Consider the following 15,945-nt stretch of genomic DNA (forward strand, 5'->3'; position numbering starts at 1 on the left):
ATGCCACCCCTGGCTGGCCATCCAAATCTGACACAACTGGCTGCACGACAGCTGGGGCAAGGTGGTGTAATCACCCTTTGCTTTAGATATAGTATTCCTATATCTAACCCTAAAATGGACACATATATTCCTATCAGTCACTCCTATGGCAGGCCTTATCAATCCTGAAGGCAGAGTGCTTGGAATTATTTGAGATGGTGCTCTGGCGTGAGCTGAGCCCGTTTGCAGCTTGCGGAACCAAGTCCTAATAGCTGTTCCATGATAACGCTATACCATATACTCTTAAGTGCATTATGTACCTCGCAGTCAAATGCTAACTTTAGCATAGCATTATCAAAACATGTCGAGTAAGGTGTCATACGAATTGGAATACTAACCCCTCGCCAATTCTGGTGACGGGGTTAGCATTCCACCCTTCTAGAGGGACACGACATGTATGTAACTGTGAACCCCGGTTAAAGTTAACTCGAGCCTCAGCATCACAAAATGGATGCTGCCACCACAGACACAAGTCTGACCTCCTGCTGCTGGGAGTCCTTCCAGCGAGGGAGGCTTAGACAAAGGGTTTCCTGCCTTGGGAGGTGCTAGCACCACCCCAGACAGGATTTTGTGTATTAGGTAGGACAGGGCTCAAAGGAATGAGACATGCCTGGGGCACACAAGGTGCCCTGTGCATACACCGGTCAGAACCAGTTCCTGGGGCACTCCAGCCCCAGAGCTGGCGCAAGACCGGACAAAGGAAAGTGGGTGTAACCACCCCCCTTCCTGGTCCCACCCAGAGGAGGGACCTAGTCGTAGTGCAGCCCCCTTTAGCTGAATAAAGGTAGGAGCTGGTCCCATTCCAAATCAGATTATCCTGAACAACTTCCCAAGAAGAAACTCTGGACTTCGACGTTCTGCTCCACAGAAGACTGAAGATATCTCCCTTGTGGGCAAGGAGTGTCCACCCTGCACCAGCAGGCACCATCAGCGTACAGCGGTTTCCCTTTGTCGTCTTCCTGCAAGGATCCAGACTTCAGAACCCGACGAGACCCGGATTCCCAGACCTCTCTGACCTCTACCCACATCTGCAGCACAGCTGAGACCCGTGGGTGCGACGAGACACGTGGGACCGGCCATCTTGGAAGAAGCAGCACTTCGCTCCAGCACGACTTCAAAGGCATCCTCGTCCAAGTGCTTTGGGGACTGAGAAGCCCCGACCCCGAGCAGCTCCTGCATCGAAGATCAGCCCTCCAGCATCCACGAGATCTGCGTGGGGCCCTTCTGCCTGTTTGCTGCTCAACGCGTTGTCTGGTCACTTGCCCGTTGGCTTGTGACCTCCTAGACGACGAACTCTGACAACTTTGCTGCTGGTCTGGTTGCTCCAGACTGGCCCTTGCTCCCTTCCAAAAGAGGAGCACCCCGGACCCTTCTGGTCCACTCCAGACGCCGTTTCCACTCACTGCGTGGGTTGCCTTTGCCAAGGCCTGTTGAACCCGAACCCGGAGACGACACCGCCAACAGCGAGAGCCTGCGTGGGACAGCTCGTGCCTCCATCCTGGTCGTCGAAGACACCACCTGGTCCACGTGGCTGCAGAGACAAGCGTCCACCTTCACCTGATCGCGACGACGACATCTGGTTCCACTCCTGGTTCCACTCCAGTCACTGGCTAGTGACTTTGAACATTGTCCCCTCTGCTTTCAGGTTCTTCTCTTCACTGATCCACCCTTGGATCACACCGGACATCTTCCTCCTGACCGCCTGCATCATCTTTTCCTCCAGGCTCCATAGACTTCAACGTCGGAACCCGACACGACTTGGCACCTATGCATCCGCAGCCTGTGGGTGAGGTAACACGAGCATTTCGGTGCTCAAGGGTAGCTTGACTCTCCTAGTGTCCAGTTCCACGGTCGTTTTAGTCCTATCTAGTCAGGGACGTCCGTACTCACCTTTTCTTTAAACTGTACTGTCCATAGACGATTGTACGCATCTCGCGTGTGAGTTCACACTCTGCACACGCGCTCCGTGGGCCTCCTATTACTTGCCTCCAGTTAGGGTAGTGTGGTCCCAGCGATCCTACAGCCTCTGGACAACTCCATTCCTTTGATTGACTTTCACATTCCACTTACTTAGTATATGGTTTGTTGCGCCCCTCAGGCGTTCTTGTAAATACTGTGCGAACTCGTATTTCCTTTAGAATATTGTCATGTGCTTAGCCCTCTGACCTCATAAAGAGTTCAGAGGTGTATGTTAGTTAATAAATATCTGTTTATTTTCATAACAACCTGTGTGGTGTCCTTTCACTTGGTATTCAAGGGGTTATATGTGGTAAAACAGCTGGCTTCACATGCCGTTCAGAGTTTAGCCTAAAGACTACTTTTGTCCACGCTACTAGGATAGCTGGTCTATAAGGTTGACTTACAACCAATCACCATAAGGGTTGTTTGGACTGATACAAGGTGATCACTAGAACTAGTGAGCATCATATATCAGGCCAACTTCTCACAGTATCGTCTTCGAAGAAGTTTTTGTAGTCATGAGATAGGTGACTCCTCCCTTGACCGATAGTGCGCATGGGCATCGGCTCCATCCTTAGATTGGTTTTTTCTGCCACTGGGTTCGGATGCAACTTTTCCGTTCCGGTTCGAAAATCTACTTTTCAGAAACTTTGACGCACAAAACTTTCTAAAAACAAACTTCAACATCAATATACATAGTCGTCGACGCGGGCCCTCGGGCCTACCCACGTAGTGAGGCCTACAACTCATGGAAAAGACACCATTCAAAAAATGCCCTGTGTGGAGCAAAATGTCCACGCAGCGACCATCACATGGTGTGTAACCTTTGTTTAGCACCTGAACACGACAAGTCGAGCTGCACAGCTTGTGCGTCCTTTCGATACAAGAGGACCATTAGAGATCGGAGGGCCCGTCGACGCCACATGCAGCGATCAGCTCCGGAACCGGTGGATGTCTTCGACGAAGGTCCATGTGTCCCCGAGGAAGATTCCGATGATCTCCAAATCATGTGAGGCAGACGACTCAGATGACTCCATACCATCAGGTTAACGTGTGAGTACGACTGCCCCAACCCCTAAACCAAAGATAAGGCCAAAACTCTGCCTTCGGGGCCCAGTTGAGACCGAGACATTGCTTCGAAAGCCCCGCCATCAAGCCCGGCTCGGAAGAAAATATTAAAGCCTTCAGGTAGCTCCATACCGAGCAAACCGCACGTGCCGATACTACCAGCTCCCTCGGCACCAAAACCGAAAGAAGTCCCGGTTCCGAAAAACACTCCGAAACCATCGACTCCTAAAGACAAGACGGCACCAAAACCAATGAAGCCTGTTTCCAACGCTTCCAAGCCAACCAAAACAGCTTCCACCCCAAAATCTTCGGTGCCGAAACCTACAAAGCCTGCTTCCGATGCCTCCAAGCCCTCAACTCCGAAAACAATACATTTGGTGCCGAAAACTACGCCAAAGGACTATACAACAACTCCTAAAGCTAGAGACCAGCAGAAACCAGGCCCGGAGCGGAAAACAATTTCTGAACCAGAGCTTTTTCGACCTGATCCTTTGCAAAAAAGGATATACATGGATCCAGAAACAGGACATGTTTCCACTATGCCACATAGAAAGAGGAAGATAGACACAGCACCTTCAACTCCAGTGCCTGTCAAGAAGGTTTCTGCCACATCGCCTATGCATCCTTCTTCTCCTGTACTTCCTCTTTCACATTCTATTCCTTTTAACATTTCACCTCAAAGTTCACCTGCTCATTCATCACAAAATTCTCCACCTCAATCCTCACCTCCACAGACACCTCCTCAGTATGAAGATGAGTATAAAATAGGGGATGGGGGAGACCCACATGAGCCCTTTCCTTACCCTACTGATATACCAGAATGGGAATTTTCAAACCCACAAGATGTACCAGATATCCCTGACCCACGTACATATCCATCCAAACCATCTCCTCCTGAAGATAATATTGGGTTTGGACACCTACTTAATAGGGATGCCATCTATCATAATGTAACAATGCACTCCGAGGCAGACGAAGATTTTTTGTTAGACACTTTTGAACACTCACAAAAAATCTGTTCAAATATTACCCATGATTAAAGGAGTCATTAAGCATGCCCCAGAAGTTCTTAAAGACCCTGTACGGGCAAGGATCATAAACCCAAGAATAGAAAAAAGTACCAGCCAGCACACCCATGTCCACGTTTAAGGTAAAGTCAGTCGAACCGACAAGAACAATGTTGACACCGAGCAACTCAAACAGAAGACGGTTGGCGAACCGAAACAGAAAGTCGACAAACCAAGGCCGGTGCACACAAAAACACTTAAGCCGAAAACAAGGATCGAACCGAAGGGGTCCGTCTAGCTGAGGCAACAAAACATCACTCCGAAGCAGCAAGCTCCGAAGACGACACAAGGCCAAAAAGTGGTTATCGAACAAACGAGAACAGTCGGATCGATAACAATCACGGCTCCAAAAAAGTTCATACAGACTAAAAAGACTGTCGAAACACCAAAGTCTCTCGAACCAATAAAATTCGACTTCCTACACACGTGAAGCCAAGAGCGGTCGAACCAACAACCGGATTCGAACCGACGCAAACAAAAAAGGCGATATCGGGGGAAAGAGCTAAAACACCTGAAGAGCAGGAGCCCTCAACGGAGGAACAGTCAAAACTGTATGTTGACCCAGATACTGGCAGAGTTACCCTATTAAAAAGGAAAATCAGACCAGCACTTACGCTGAGTCCTATAAGATACCACTCAAAAAGAAGAGACACTTCTACATCTCCAGTTCTCTTTGAGCCTATCAGACCATATGTGCAAGAGACTTATAAATATTCTCCCACACTCACAGATGAGTATGGGGAGTATGAGGATAATGAAGAGTACAATTATCCGGTGGACAATGACCAGGACATCCAAAATCAAGCATGGTCTGACCCTGTAGACTCTCAGGCAATTCCAGACAATACTGCATACCCTGTTAAGACTTCGCCTACAGAGGGCACAGCTGAGTTCAATGCATTCATAGAAAGAGCAGCATACAATCACCATGTGGAGATGCATGCAGATCCCATTGACGAAGACTTCCTCTTTGACACTTTCAGCACTTCTGAAAAAACAGTCAAAACATTGCCAATGTTAAAAGGGTTGCTTAACCCTTTCGATGCTGATGACGAGCTCAGCTCGTCATCACCCACGGGTGTCGTGTGCTGATGACGAGCTGAGCTCGTCATGGTGCCACTAAAATGGCATTTTCCAGCACAGGGGGGGAAAACGCCCAGCAGCCATGTGGTTAAACATGCAGGGGACATATTTAAAGAAACAACCAGGGCACGGGTCGTTAACCCCAGAATAGAGAGAAAATATAGGCCAGCACCAGTGGACCATACATACATTAAGGGACAGCTGCCTTTAGACTCTTTGGTCGTATCCAATGCACGTAAACGTGCTAATTCGCAAACTTCTGGCGAGGCTCCACCTCCAGACAAGGAGTCTAAGATTCTGGAGGCTTCAGGAAAAAGGGTAGCTGCTCAAGCAGCTAACATATGGAGAATTTCAAACACACAAGCCCTGTTAGCTAGGTATGACAGGGCGCACAATGACACACTAGAGAAAATTCTCCAGCATCTACCTGACCTTTATAAGGAACAGGCAGAGTTCCTAATACAAGAGGGAAAGCTAATATCTAACACCTCCATCAAATGTGCCTTAGATGCAGCAGACCCAGCAGCCAGGGCTATCAATACCAGTGTCATGCTAAAAAGACATGCGTGGCTCCGCATCTCTGGGTTTAAGAATGAGGTTCAGAGCACTTTACTTAATCAACCTGTAAACCCTGATTTCTTATTTGGTCCTGATGTGGACACAATATTAGACAAAATGAAGAAGGATACCGAGACAGCCAAGTCTATGGGAGCCTTGCAGTCACAGCAATACAGAGGTGGCTCCTTTCGTCGCTCCGGCAACAGAGGAGCTGCAAGAGGAGGCTCAACACAGCAAACCTCATACAACAAAGGCAACACGCAAAACACCTACAACAAAAACAGTAGAGGTGGATACCGTGGCAATAACACCAAGGGTAGAGGACGATGGAATAACAACACCAGATCCTCTACCAATACCAAACAGTGACTTCTTGTCACTACCCCCAGACCAAGTAACACCGGTCGGGGGAAGATTACAGCAGTTCCTGCCAGTCTGGGAAAACATAACTACAGACAGGTGGGCGAGGCAAAATATGCAGCATGGCTATTGCCTAGAATTAATCTCCACACCACCCAACATACCCCCAAGATACCGTCCTATGTCCGCAGAACACCTACACTTATTGCAGCAAGAAGTCATCAGCATGCTACAAAAAGGGGCCATAGAACTAGTATCCTTAGAACACCAGGGTACAGGGGTGTACTCTCTGTACTTCCTAATCCCCAAAAAGGACGGGTCTCTCAGACCAATTTTGGACCTCAGTCCCCGAACCAATACATCTTATCAGAGCATTTCCACATGATCACTTTACAGCAGGTATTACCACTGTTGCGTCAAGGAGACTTACTCGCAACACTAGACCTCAAAGACTCATATTTCCATATACCAATACACCCGGCACACAGGAAATATCTCCGGTTTACAATACAGAATCAGCACTACCAATTCAAAGTCCTCCCTTTTGGGTTAACAGCAGCCCCAAGGGTGTTCACCAAGTGCCTAGCGACAGTAGCTGCACATCTCAGAAGACAGCATATTCATGTCTATCCATATCTGGACGACTGGCTAATACAGGCACAGTCAGCCCAGCAATGTGCCAGCCACATGTCACGCACTATTCACCTCCTGCACAGTTTAGGTTTCTCGCTGAACTACAACAAGTCCCATCTTCAGCCTGCCCACGTACAGCAGTACCTGGGAGCGACAATAGACACTCTGGCAGCAAAAGCACAGCCAAATTCTTCCAGAGTAAACAGCATTCAGACGCTGATCCAAAAGTTCAGGCCCAAACACTCGCTCCCAGCCAGAGTGTTTATGCAACTGATAGGCATGATGGCCTCCTGCATATTCATAGTTCCGCACGCAAGACTTCACATGCGTCCGCTGCAGGAGTGCCTAGCACGGCAGTGGAACCAGGCTCAAGGACAATTGAACGACCTAGTGTTGGTGACCAGTCGTGCATACAACTCTCTGCATTGGTGGAATCCACAAAACCTTTGCAAGGGACGACTGTTTCAAGAGCCTGTACCACAAATAGTGTTGACAACGGAAGCATCCCTGATAGGGTGGGGAGCCCATGTCCTCCACCACACAGTGCAGGGCTTATGGACCACGCAGCAAAAGAAAATGCACATCAACCTACTAGAGCTGATGGCAATTTTTATGGCAATGAAAGCTTTCAAAGTACATCTGTGCAACAAAACTGTGTTGATCCGAACGGACAACATGACTGCAATGTACTACCTACAGAAACAGGGAGGAACACACTCTCCACAGCTGTCGCAACTAGCGCAGAGCGTGTGGAAGTGGGCCATCCAGAGAAACATTTTTCTCATGGCGGAACACCTCCCAGGCAAGGACAATCAAAGTATTACGAGATAGGTGGCTCCTCCCCTGGACTACAGTGCGCATGGGCATCTACTCCATCCTCAGATTGTTTTTTTCCGCCATTGGGTTTGGATGTATATTGGTTCACTCTAGTCGGAATCGATATAAAACTTTCTTAAGGCCAAAAGGCCTTTTGCTTTTCGTCGGTATAGTCTTGCGTTCGGTGCCCGATTCTTCCAGCTCAGTTCGAGCCGGATTCCAGAAAGCTGCATGCTTTCATCGCTGAAGGCCCAGTCGACGCCAGAGTCCTTATCGACGGACCATCATGGAACGGACTCCGTTCAAGAGATGTCCCGTGTGCAACTCAAAATATCCCCACATCGACGTCCACCCGGTGTGCAACAAGTGTCTCTCGCCGGATCATGATGAAGCCAGTTGCATGGCTTGTTCCCGTTTTCGATCCAAGAAGACTCTCTTGCATCGTCGCGCTGCGCGCCAGGAGGCCCAGCAGACTGCGCCGGTGAACATATTCGATGCCGGGGATGAAGAAGGAGCTGACCGGGAAGTTCGTGAGAACCTGTCGAATCCCACGTTGGAGGTCGACTACAACTACGACACGGATGTTGAAATGCTTGACGTGGAAGAAGTCGTTGACTAGGTAGGAGACGACGACGAAGCCTTTGGGGCCATGGAAGATAGCTCGAGCGAAGAGCTAACTCAAACTGACATTGGGGCCGAAACGCTTCAAAAGGCTCAGGTCGAGGGATCGCCACTAGGCCTTACCCAAGATCTTCCAGTGGGTTCTATGGCCCCGCCTTCGGGCTCGGCTACGGACATTGCTATTGAACCACACCCTGCGAAATTGAAACCGAAAGTGAAGACAACGGTCTCGACGCAAGTGAAAGCACTGGTGCCCCCATCGAAACCAAAGGTGCATATTGCTTTGGTCGGCTCAAAGCCCTCGGACCGGTCGGCACCGACAAATCAAAAGGGCGTTATCAACCCGAAGAAACAGCTCAAGGGCGTCGAGACGAAGTCTGGCACGCCGAAGACAAAGGTCAAGGCAGTCGAGCCGAACAAATCGGCGCCGAAGACGGTCGACACCGACAAAGGGCTCAGTGATCCAAAGGTTCTCGAGACTCCGAGTCGACGAGACAAGGCCAAGAGCGGACCGACCCACGAGTCCATGTCTAGTGGTGCCTCGAAGGATTCCGTCGAGTCGACGCACCCGTCCGCCGCTTTCTCATAGCAAGTGGCGGACTCCCTACAGCGCATTAAGGACAAGGCCTCAAGTGTCGGTCCAAAACCTCCACCTTCGAAGCCTGTCGATAAACCTCAGAAAGCGTCGACGCCCATTCACTTCACGTTGCCGCCGAAAGTGGCGCCGAAGGCTTTCGCCCCTAGAATGGCCAACGTGACAGAGAAGGTGCCCACGGTGCCGAAGTCGACGACAGTGGTCCCGGCCTTGAAGCATCGACAATCTTCGTTGGAAGAACAAGAACAATTTATCGATGCCGAAACAGGCAGGCTTTCCCTTCATAAGCGGAAAATTGCCCCGGAACAGCCAATGGAGTCCTATAAAATTCCACTGAAGAAGAAAAAGGATTCCACTTCAACCCCTGTTCTTGTGGAACCGGTTTCTCCACATGGCCATGATGTCTCACCCACTTATTCAGATGTGGACACTGGGGAAGGTGATGAGGATGAATACAGCTATCCTGTCTACACTGAGCCAGATTATACCAATGAACCCTGGGCAGCTGCTGCTGACCCAGGTGATCCTCACTCTACCCCAGACACTCGGATGTATGCGGTTAAAACGTCGCCTACAGAGGATTCAGCTGCGTTTAATGCCCTTATTGAAAGGGCAGCAAAGAATCATGACGTCCAGCTCCATGCTGACCCCATTGAAGTGGACTTTCTTTTTGACACCTTTTCCGTCTCAGAGAGGACTGTCCAGACTCTGCCTATGTTGAAGGGTGTCTTGAAGCATGCTGGGGAGATCTTTAAAGAGCCTACGAGAGCCAGGGTGATAAATCCGAGAATTGAAAAAAAGTATAAACCGGCACCTGGTGACCCTACTTACATCAAGGGACAGTTGCCTTTGGACTCTCTTGTTGTTTCTAATGCCCGGAAGAGGGCTAATTCACAAACAACGGATGCTGCTCCTCCCCCAGATAAAGAATCTAAGGTGTTTGAGGCATCAGGGAAACGGGTGGCAGCTCAAGCGGCCAATATCTGGCGCATTTCAAATACACAAGCACTTCTAGCCAGGTATGACAGGGCACATTACGACACACTGGAGACCCTGTTACAGCACCTGCCAGATAAATACAAAGAGGCAGCTGAGATACTCATCCAAGAGGGGAAGCTTATATCAAATGCTTCTATTAAATGTGCACTGGACGCGGCAGACACCGCGGCCAGAGCTATTAACACTAGTGTCATGCTGAGACGCCATGCCTGGCTCAGAATCTCAGGATTCAAGCCGGAGATACAGACCACCATTCTCAATCTGACAGTAAACCCTGATCATCTATCTGGCCCAGAGGTGGACACCACCTTGGAGAAAATCAAAAAGGACACTGAAACTGCTAAGTCCATGGGGGCTCTGCAGTCCCAGAAGTTCAGGGGTGGTTCTTTTCGTCGCTCAAGCACTAGAGGTGTTTCCAGAGGCCAGCTCTCCCAAACTACACAGTACTATAAAGGCGGCACGCAGACCACATACACCAAACAGAGTCGAGGTGGATATCGTGGAAACAGCGCCAAAGGCAGAGGTTGTGGAAACAACAACTCCAGATCCTCCGCCACGAACAAACAGTGACGCCTTATCACTGCCCCCCGACCACACAACACCTGTCGGGGGGAGACTTCAAGAGTTCCTGCCGGTCTGGAAGTCCATCACCACAGACAGGTGGGTCACACAGCTTATACAGTACGGTTATTGTCTGGAGTGAACATCCACTCCACCCAACATACCCCCAAGACACCGTCCTATGTCCGCCGAGCATTTGCACTTATTGCAGCAGGAGGTCCTCGTCATGCTGCAAAAAGGGGCAATCGAGCTCGTGCCTGTGAAAGAAAGAGGCACAGGAGTTTACTCACTGTACTTCTTGATACCAAAAAAGGACGGGTCCCTCAGACCCATACTGGACCTCAGACCCCTCAATCAGTACATTCTATCGGGGCACTTTCACATGCTGACCCTGCAACAAGTCCTGCCGTTGCTCAGTCAGGGGGATTTTCTCACAACTTTAGATCTAAAGGATGCATATTTTCACATTCCGCTGCACCCGTCACACAAAAAATACCTCCGGTTCACCATCCAAAACCAACATTACCAGTTCACGGTTCTGCCTTTTGGGGTCACCATGGCACCCAGGGTGTTTACAAAGTGCCTGGCGACGGTGGCAGCACACCTGAGGAGACAAAACATTCACGTCTACCCTTATCTGGACGACTGGCTCATCCAGGCGAAGTCGGCCCAGCAGTGTGCCGCCCACATGTCCCACACCATTCACCTTCTTCACGATCTGGGATTCTCACTGAATTACCCCAAGTCCCACCTGCAACCCGCCCACATACGGCAGTATCTGGGTGCGACGATAAACACTCTGGCAGCCACAGCACAGCCGAATACAGTGAGGGTCAGCAGCATTCAATCGCTGATACAAAAATTCAGACTTCAACACTCGCTTCCAGCGCAAGTGTTCATGCAGTTGATAGGCATGATGGCCTCCTGCATCTCCATAGTCCCGCACGCGAGACTACATATGCGTCCGCTTCACGAGTGCTTAGCACGTCAGTGGACTCAGGCTCACGGACAGTTGAAAGACCTAGTGTTGGTGAGCGGTCGGGCATACAACTCTCTGCATTGGTGGAATCCACAAAACCTTTGCAAGGGACGACCGTTCCAAGAGCCTGTGCCACAGATCTTCCTCACGACGGACGCTTCTCTCCAGGGATGGGGAGCTCATGTACTCCACTACACTGTGCAGGGACTATGGACACCACAGCAAAGGAAGATGCACATCAATGTTCTAGAACTGATGGCGATCTTCATGGCACTGAAAGCCTTCAAAGTACATCTGAGCAACAAGGTCGTGTTGATCCGGACGGACAACATGACGGCCATGTACTACATTCAGAAACAGGGAGGAACACACTCTCCACAGTTCTCATCTGGCTCAGAACATGTGGAAGTGGGCCATTCAGAGAAACATCTTCCTCATGGCAGAACACCTCCCAGGCAAGGACAATCAGATGGCGGACCTGCTCAGCAGGTACAGCCACCAAATGCACGAGTGGGAGATACATCCATCAGTACTCCACCCGTACTTCCAAAGGTGGGGTCATCCAGAGATAGACCTGTTCGCCACAAAGGAGAACACAAAATGCCGAAGCTTTGCCGCCAGGTTTCCACACCCACGGTCGCAAGGCAATGCGATATGGATGAACTGGTCAGGCAAATTTGCGTACGATTTTCCCCCAGCACCTCTAATACCGCTGGTGGCACGTAAGCTGAAGCAGCACTCGATGACTCTCATCCTGGTTGCTCCAACGTGGGCTCGCCAACCATGGTACACCACGATTCTGGAACTGTCCGTGGTACCGCATCAAAGGCTGCGCCTCACACCCAGGCTTTTGACGCAGAGCCATGGCGACATTCAGCATCCAGATCCGCAACAGCTCAACCTGGCGATCTGGCTCCTGAGGTCCTAGAGTTTGGCTACCTCAACTTACCTCCTGACTGTATGGACATCATCCGGGAGGCAAGGAAGCCCACCACCAGAGCATGCTATGCGGCGCAGTGGAAGCGGTTTGTCATTTATTGTGCAGACCACAACATTAACCCGCTGGATGCATCTATTCAAAACCTCATTTGTTACCTCTTACATCTGTACAAATGTAATCTGGCCTATGCTTCCATTCGTATACATTTATCCGCAATGGCTGCTTATCTTCAAAACACCTCTCACTTTTCAGGGTGCCTGCTATTAAAGCCTTTCTGGAGGGACTCAAACGAGTCATTCCTCCGCGGCCGCCACCAGCTCCCGAGTGGAACCTCAATGTGGTCCTCACCAGGCTGATGGGTCCACCTTTTGAACCACTGCATTCCTGCGAGATTCAGTTCTTGAGATGGAAAGAGGCTTTCCTTCTAGCGATTACGTCGCTACGACGAGTTAGTGAACTCCAGGCACTAACTATCCAAGAGCCATTTATTCAGATTCATTCTAACAGGGTGGTGCTTCGCACTAACCCTAAATTCCTTCCTAAGGTAGTGTCTCAGTTCCATATCAACCAGACTATAGAACTACCTGTGTTCTTCCAAAATCCAGAGTCATTTGCGGAGAGAATGCTCCACACACTTGACGTCAAGAGGGCCCTAATGTACTACATTGATAGGACCAAAGATTTTCGGAAGACTAAACAACTCACCATTCCACCACGGGCCCACTCCACCCGAAAGTTGGGGGCCTCCATGGCTTTCCTTGGAAATATTCCTTTGGAAGACATATGTAGAGCAGCCACATGGTCTACCACACACCCATTTACTAAACATTACTGTGTTTATGTGCACTCCAAACAGCAGGCAGCTGTAGGGCAGGCTGTTCTAAAAACACTTTTCCAAACTGCTGCAGCTGTCACGGGCGGCCGCCGTTAATGGAGGGACTGCTATGTATTCTATGCACAGATATGAATTCAGCAGCCCACGTGCCTCGAACCGAATATGCTACTTATCCCCCGCCCTCCTCCCCGGCGCCTGTAGCGGCTGCAGCGTTCACACATACTTCTGGCATGGTCATCATTCACGTAGTTTCACTCCATCTTGGCCACAATGGCTAAAAACAATCTGAGGATGGAGTCGATGCCCATGCGCACTGTAGTCCAGGGGAGGAGCCACCTATCTCGTGATACTTCGAAGACTCTTCCAGGACAACAATGTGCGATCATCCGGACCCAACACTAGGCGGCGATCTATGCACAGATATGAATGTCAGCAGCCCTACATTCCAAGAACAGATGCATACTGGTAAGTAGCATATTCGCTCATCAGTCCATACATGCATGCCTCTATGTGCTGTCTGAGTGTATTGGGGTTCTGAAACTACATTGGTTTATGTGCTGGCATTATAAACATTTGTCTAACTGCATAACCCTAGTAAGTCCACAAAGTGCTTTCTGAATGGGCAAGTAGGTTTCTGCTATTTTTTTTATGTATAGTTGGTCGTCTGAGTTTATGATGAGGCATATTTATAGAAAGTTGGCATCGTGAGGTTCTGAGGTGTGTTCTTGATTTCGCTGCTGGCTTGTAGGTTTGGAGTTTTTACTCTTAAATGTGTATGTCTGTCTGTAGGTGTGAATATGTGCATGTATGTCTTGTTCGTGCGTATACTAAATAAAACGTAATCAAACTGGCTGTTAGTGCATATTTTTCTCCACTTGTCCTCTTCCTTCCCAGTCTTTTTTCACATTACCCTTTATCTCTTCTTGTCACACCCTTGCAACAGTCAGTTTTCATTTTAACTTCACCTATATTTTAGGGGTTTCTTGTGTAATTCACCAAGGTTTCCCAAGTGATGTACTAAAGGGGTATTGCATTTGTGTATTTACTATTGATAGAGGAGGATTCAGCTTGCTAAATGGTTTTTATTTCCTAACTCCCATCACTTTTTCAAAATGTGGCAATAGCGCAAGGGGAAAGATGATAGAAACCAGTCCTTTATTTTACATACAAGGCATTAAGAATTATGGTGTTTTATGATGGCTGTAAACAATCACTTGCAAAGGTGGACGCCTCTACATAGACTCTGGGGCTGAATTCTGTTTTATTCTAGTGGTTGGACTATAGCTACAAAAACACAAAGGTAAAGATACTTCTGTAGTAGGGGATCTCTGTGTATAGTCATAATCTAGTGAATAGTCCCGCTCATGTGCGGGGACCACGGAGTAATCAAAAATAACCTCTTAAGCTGTCTTCTTTGCAGTACTGCATAGACACTTAAGAGGAAATTAAAGACAAATAATGCGGCCTATACATGCAAGGCTACACTGTCCAGTACTTCAACTAGAAATGCAAGGATATTCCACAAATATCCCACTTGGACCTGTCTGCCAGGTTTCACCATGGAGAACACTTCACCAAATCCTTGGAATGATAGAGAGGAAGAACAGGACAGACAAGCCCCCATAGGCTGCCATTATGTGGCTTAAAAAGGGATACCGTGCCTTTAAGGAAACTTTCCAGAACTCTCCTGGTATCCCAGAATGCACAGCAACTCCCTCCACTTTCAGTTCTTTTTTCTGGCTCCTGCTAGCAGGACCCTGGAACATTGAGCTCTCCCTTTTTTGGGTTTGTTTTCTACTAATTGTGCACTTTTTAAAAGTGTTAGAGTGTTCACTCGACGTGTTTGTGCCTTGTCTCATCTGGCTGGAGTTTCTCTGCTGTTTTGGCTGCTCTTTTATCAAATATTAAATTTTAAATGTAAAAAAATATCAATGGGGGGAGTGAAGAGGTGGTGCTCAGCGGCACCAGGGTGGGCCTATCCTCCTCTCCTGAAAGTATAATTAATCAACAAAGGTCCACCTCACGTAGAGTTGGTATGTATCCTGATGTTCATGGAATACACACTCTGTGTTAAAATACCCCTCACACACCAACAGGGCCCTTGGTGTCTGTGAGAAGGTGGCCTGATATGCAGTGCTCACTATTCTAGTGAACACTATGTATCAGTCCAGCAACCCTTATTGATGATTGGTTGTAAGTCAACCTTATAGACCAGCTATCCTAGTAGCGTGGATACGAGCAGTCTAAGGCTAAAGACTCGAGAGGGCGTGTTAAGCCAGCTGTTATACCACATATACCCCTTGAACACCAAGTGAAAGGACACCACACAAGTGTTATGAAAATAAACAGTTATTTATTAAAGATCACAACAGCCCTGTACTCTTTATGAGGACAGGGTACTAAGCACAAACCAAAACTCTTATAAAAATACTTAAGTTAGCACAGTATATACAAATGCCCGAGGGGCACGGAAAACCATATACTCTGGAAGTGGAATGCGAAATTACTAGCAGGTAAGTACAGTACTAATAGGCTTTGGAATCGCTAGGACTTGACTATGGAATCGTTAGATTACTTCTAGGAGACCCAGGGGACTCGGGTGCAGTGTGTGCACTCTCACGCGAGATGCGGGACAAAGTCTATGGTAGCTAGAATTTGCAAAGTTAGTGTTCTCGGGCGAACCCGACCTGGTAGGGAGAAAACGAAAGTAGATTCTGACCCTTGGATAGTGAGGCTATGCTGGGGCACCGAAATGCCGAAGTTACCTAGCCCAGGGGCTGCAGCTGCATAGGTCTCAAAAGACGTCGGGAATCCTCGTTGACGGACCAGGAG

The 15,945-nt window shown here is 48.9% G+C and overlaps 1 protein-coding gene across 1 annotated transcript in view; it reads left to right on the top strand.

The window, feature by feature from the left end:
• SMARCD1 (SWI/SNF related BAF chromatin remodeling complex subunit D1) overlaps window positions 1-15,945 on the top strand; it is a 149,656-nt gene that overhangs the window by 91,303 nt on the left and 42,408 nt on the right. The window lies entirely within an intron of this gene.

This window comes from Lissotriton vulgaris, chromosome 1_1 (assembly GCF_964263255.1).
Source record: "Lissotriton vulgaris chromosome 1_1, aLisVul1.2, whole genome shotgun sequence".
NCBI classification, from domain to species: Eukaryota; Metazoa; Chordata; class Amphibia; order Caudata; family Salamandridae; genus Lissotriton; species Lissotriton vulgaris.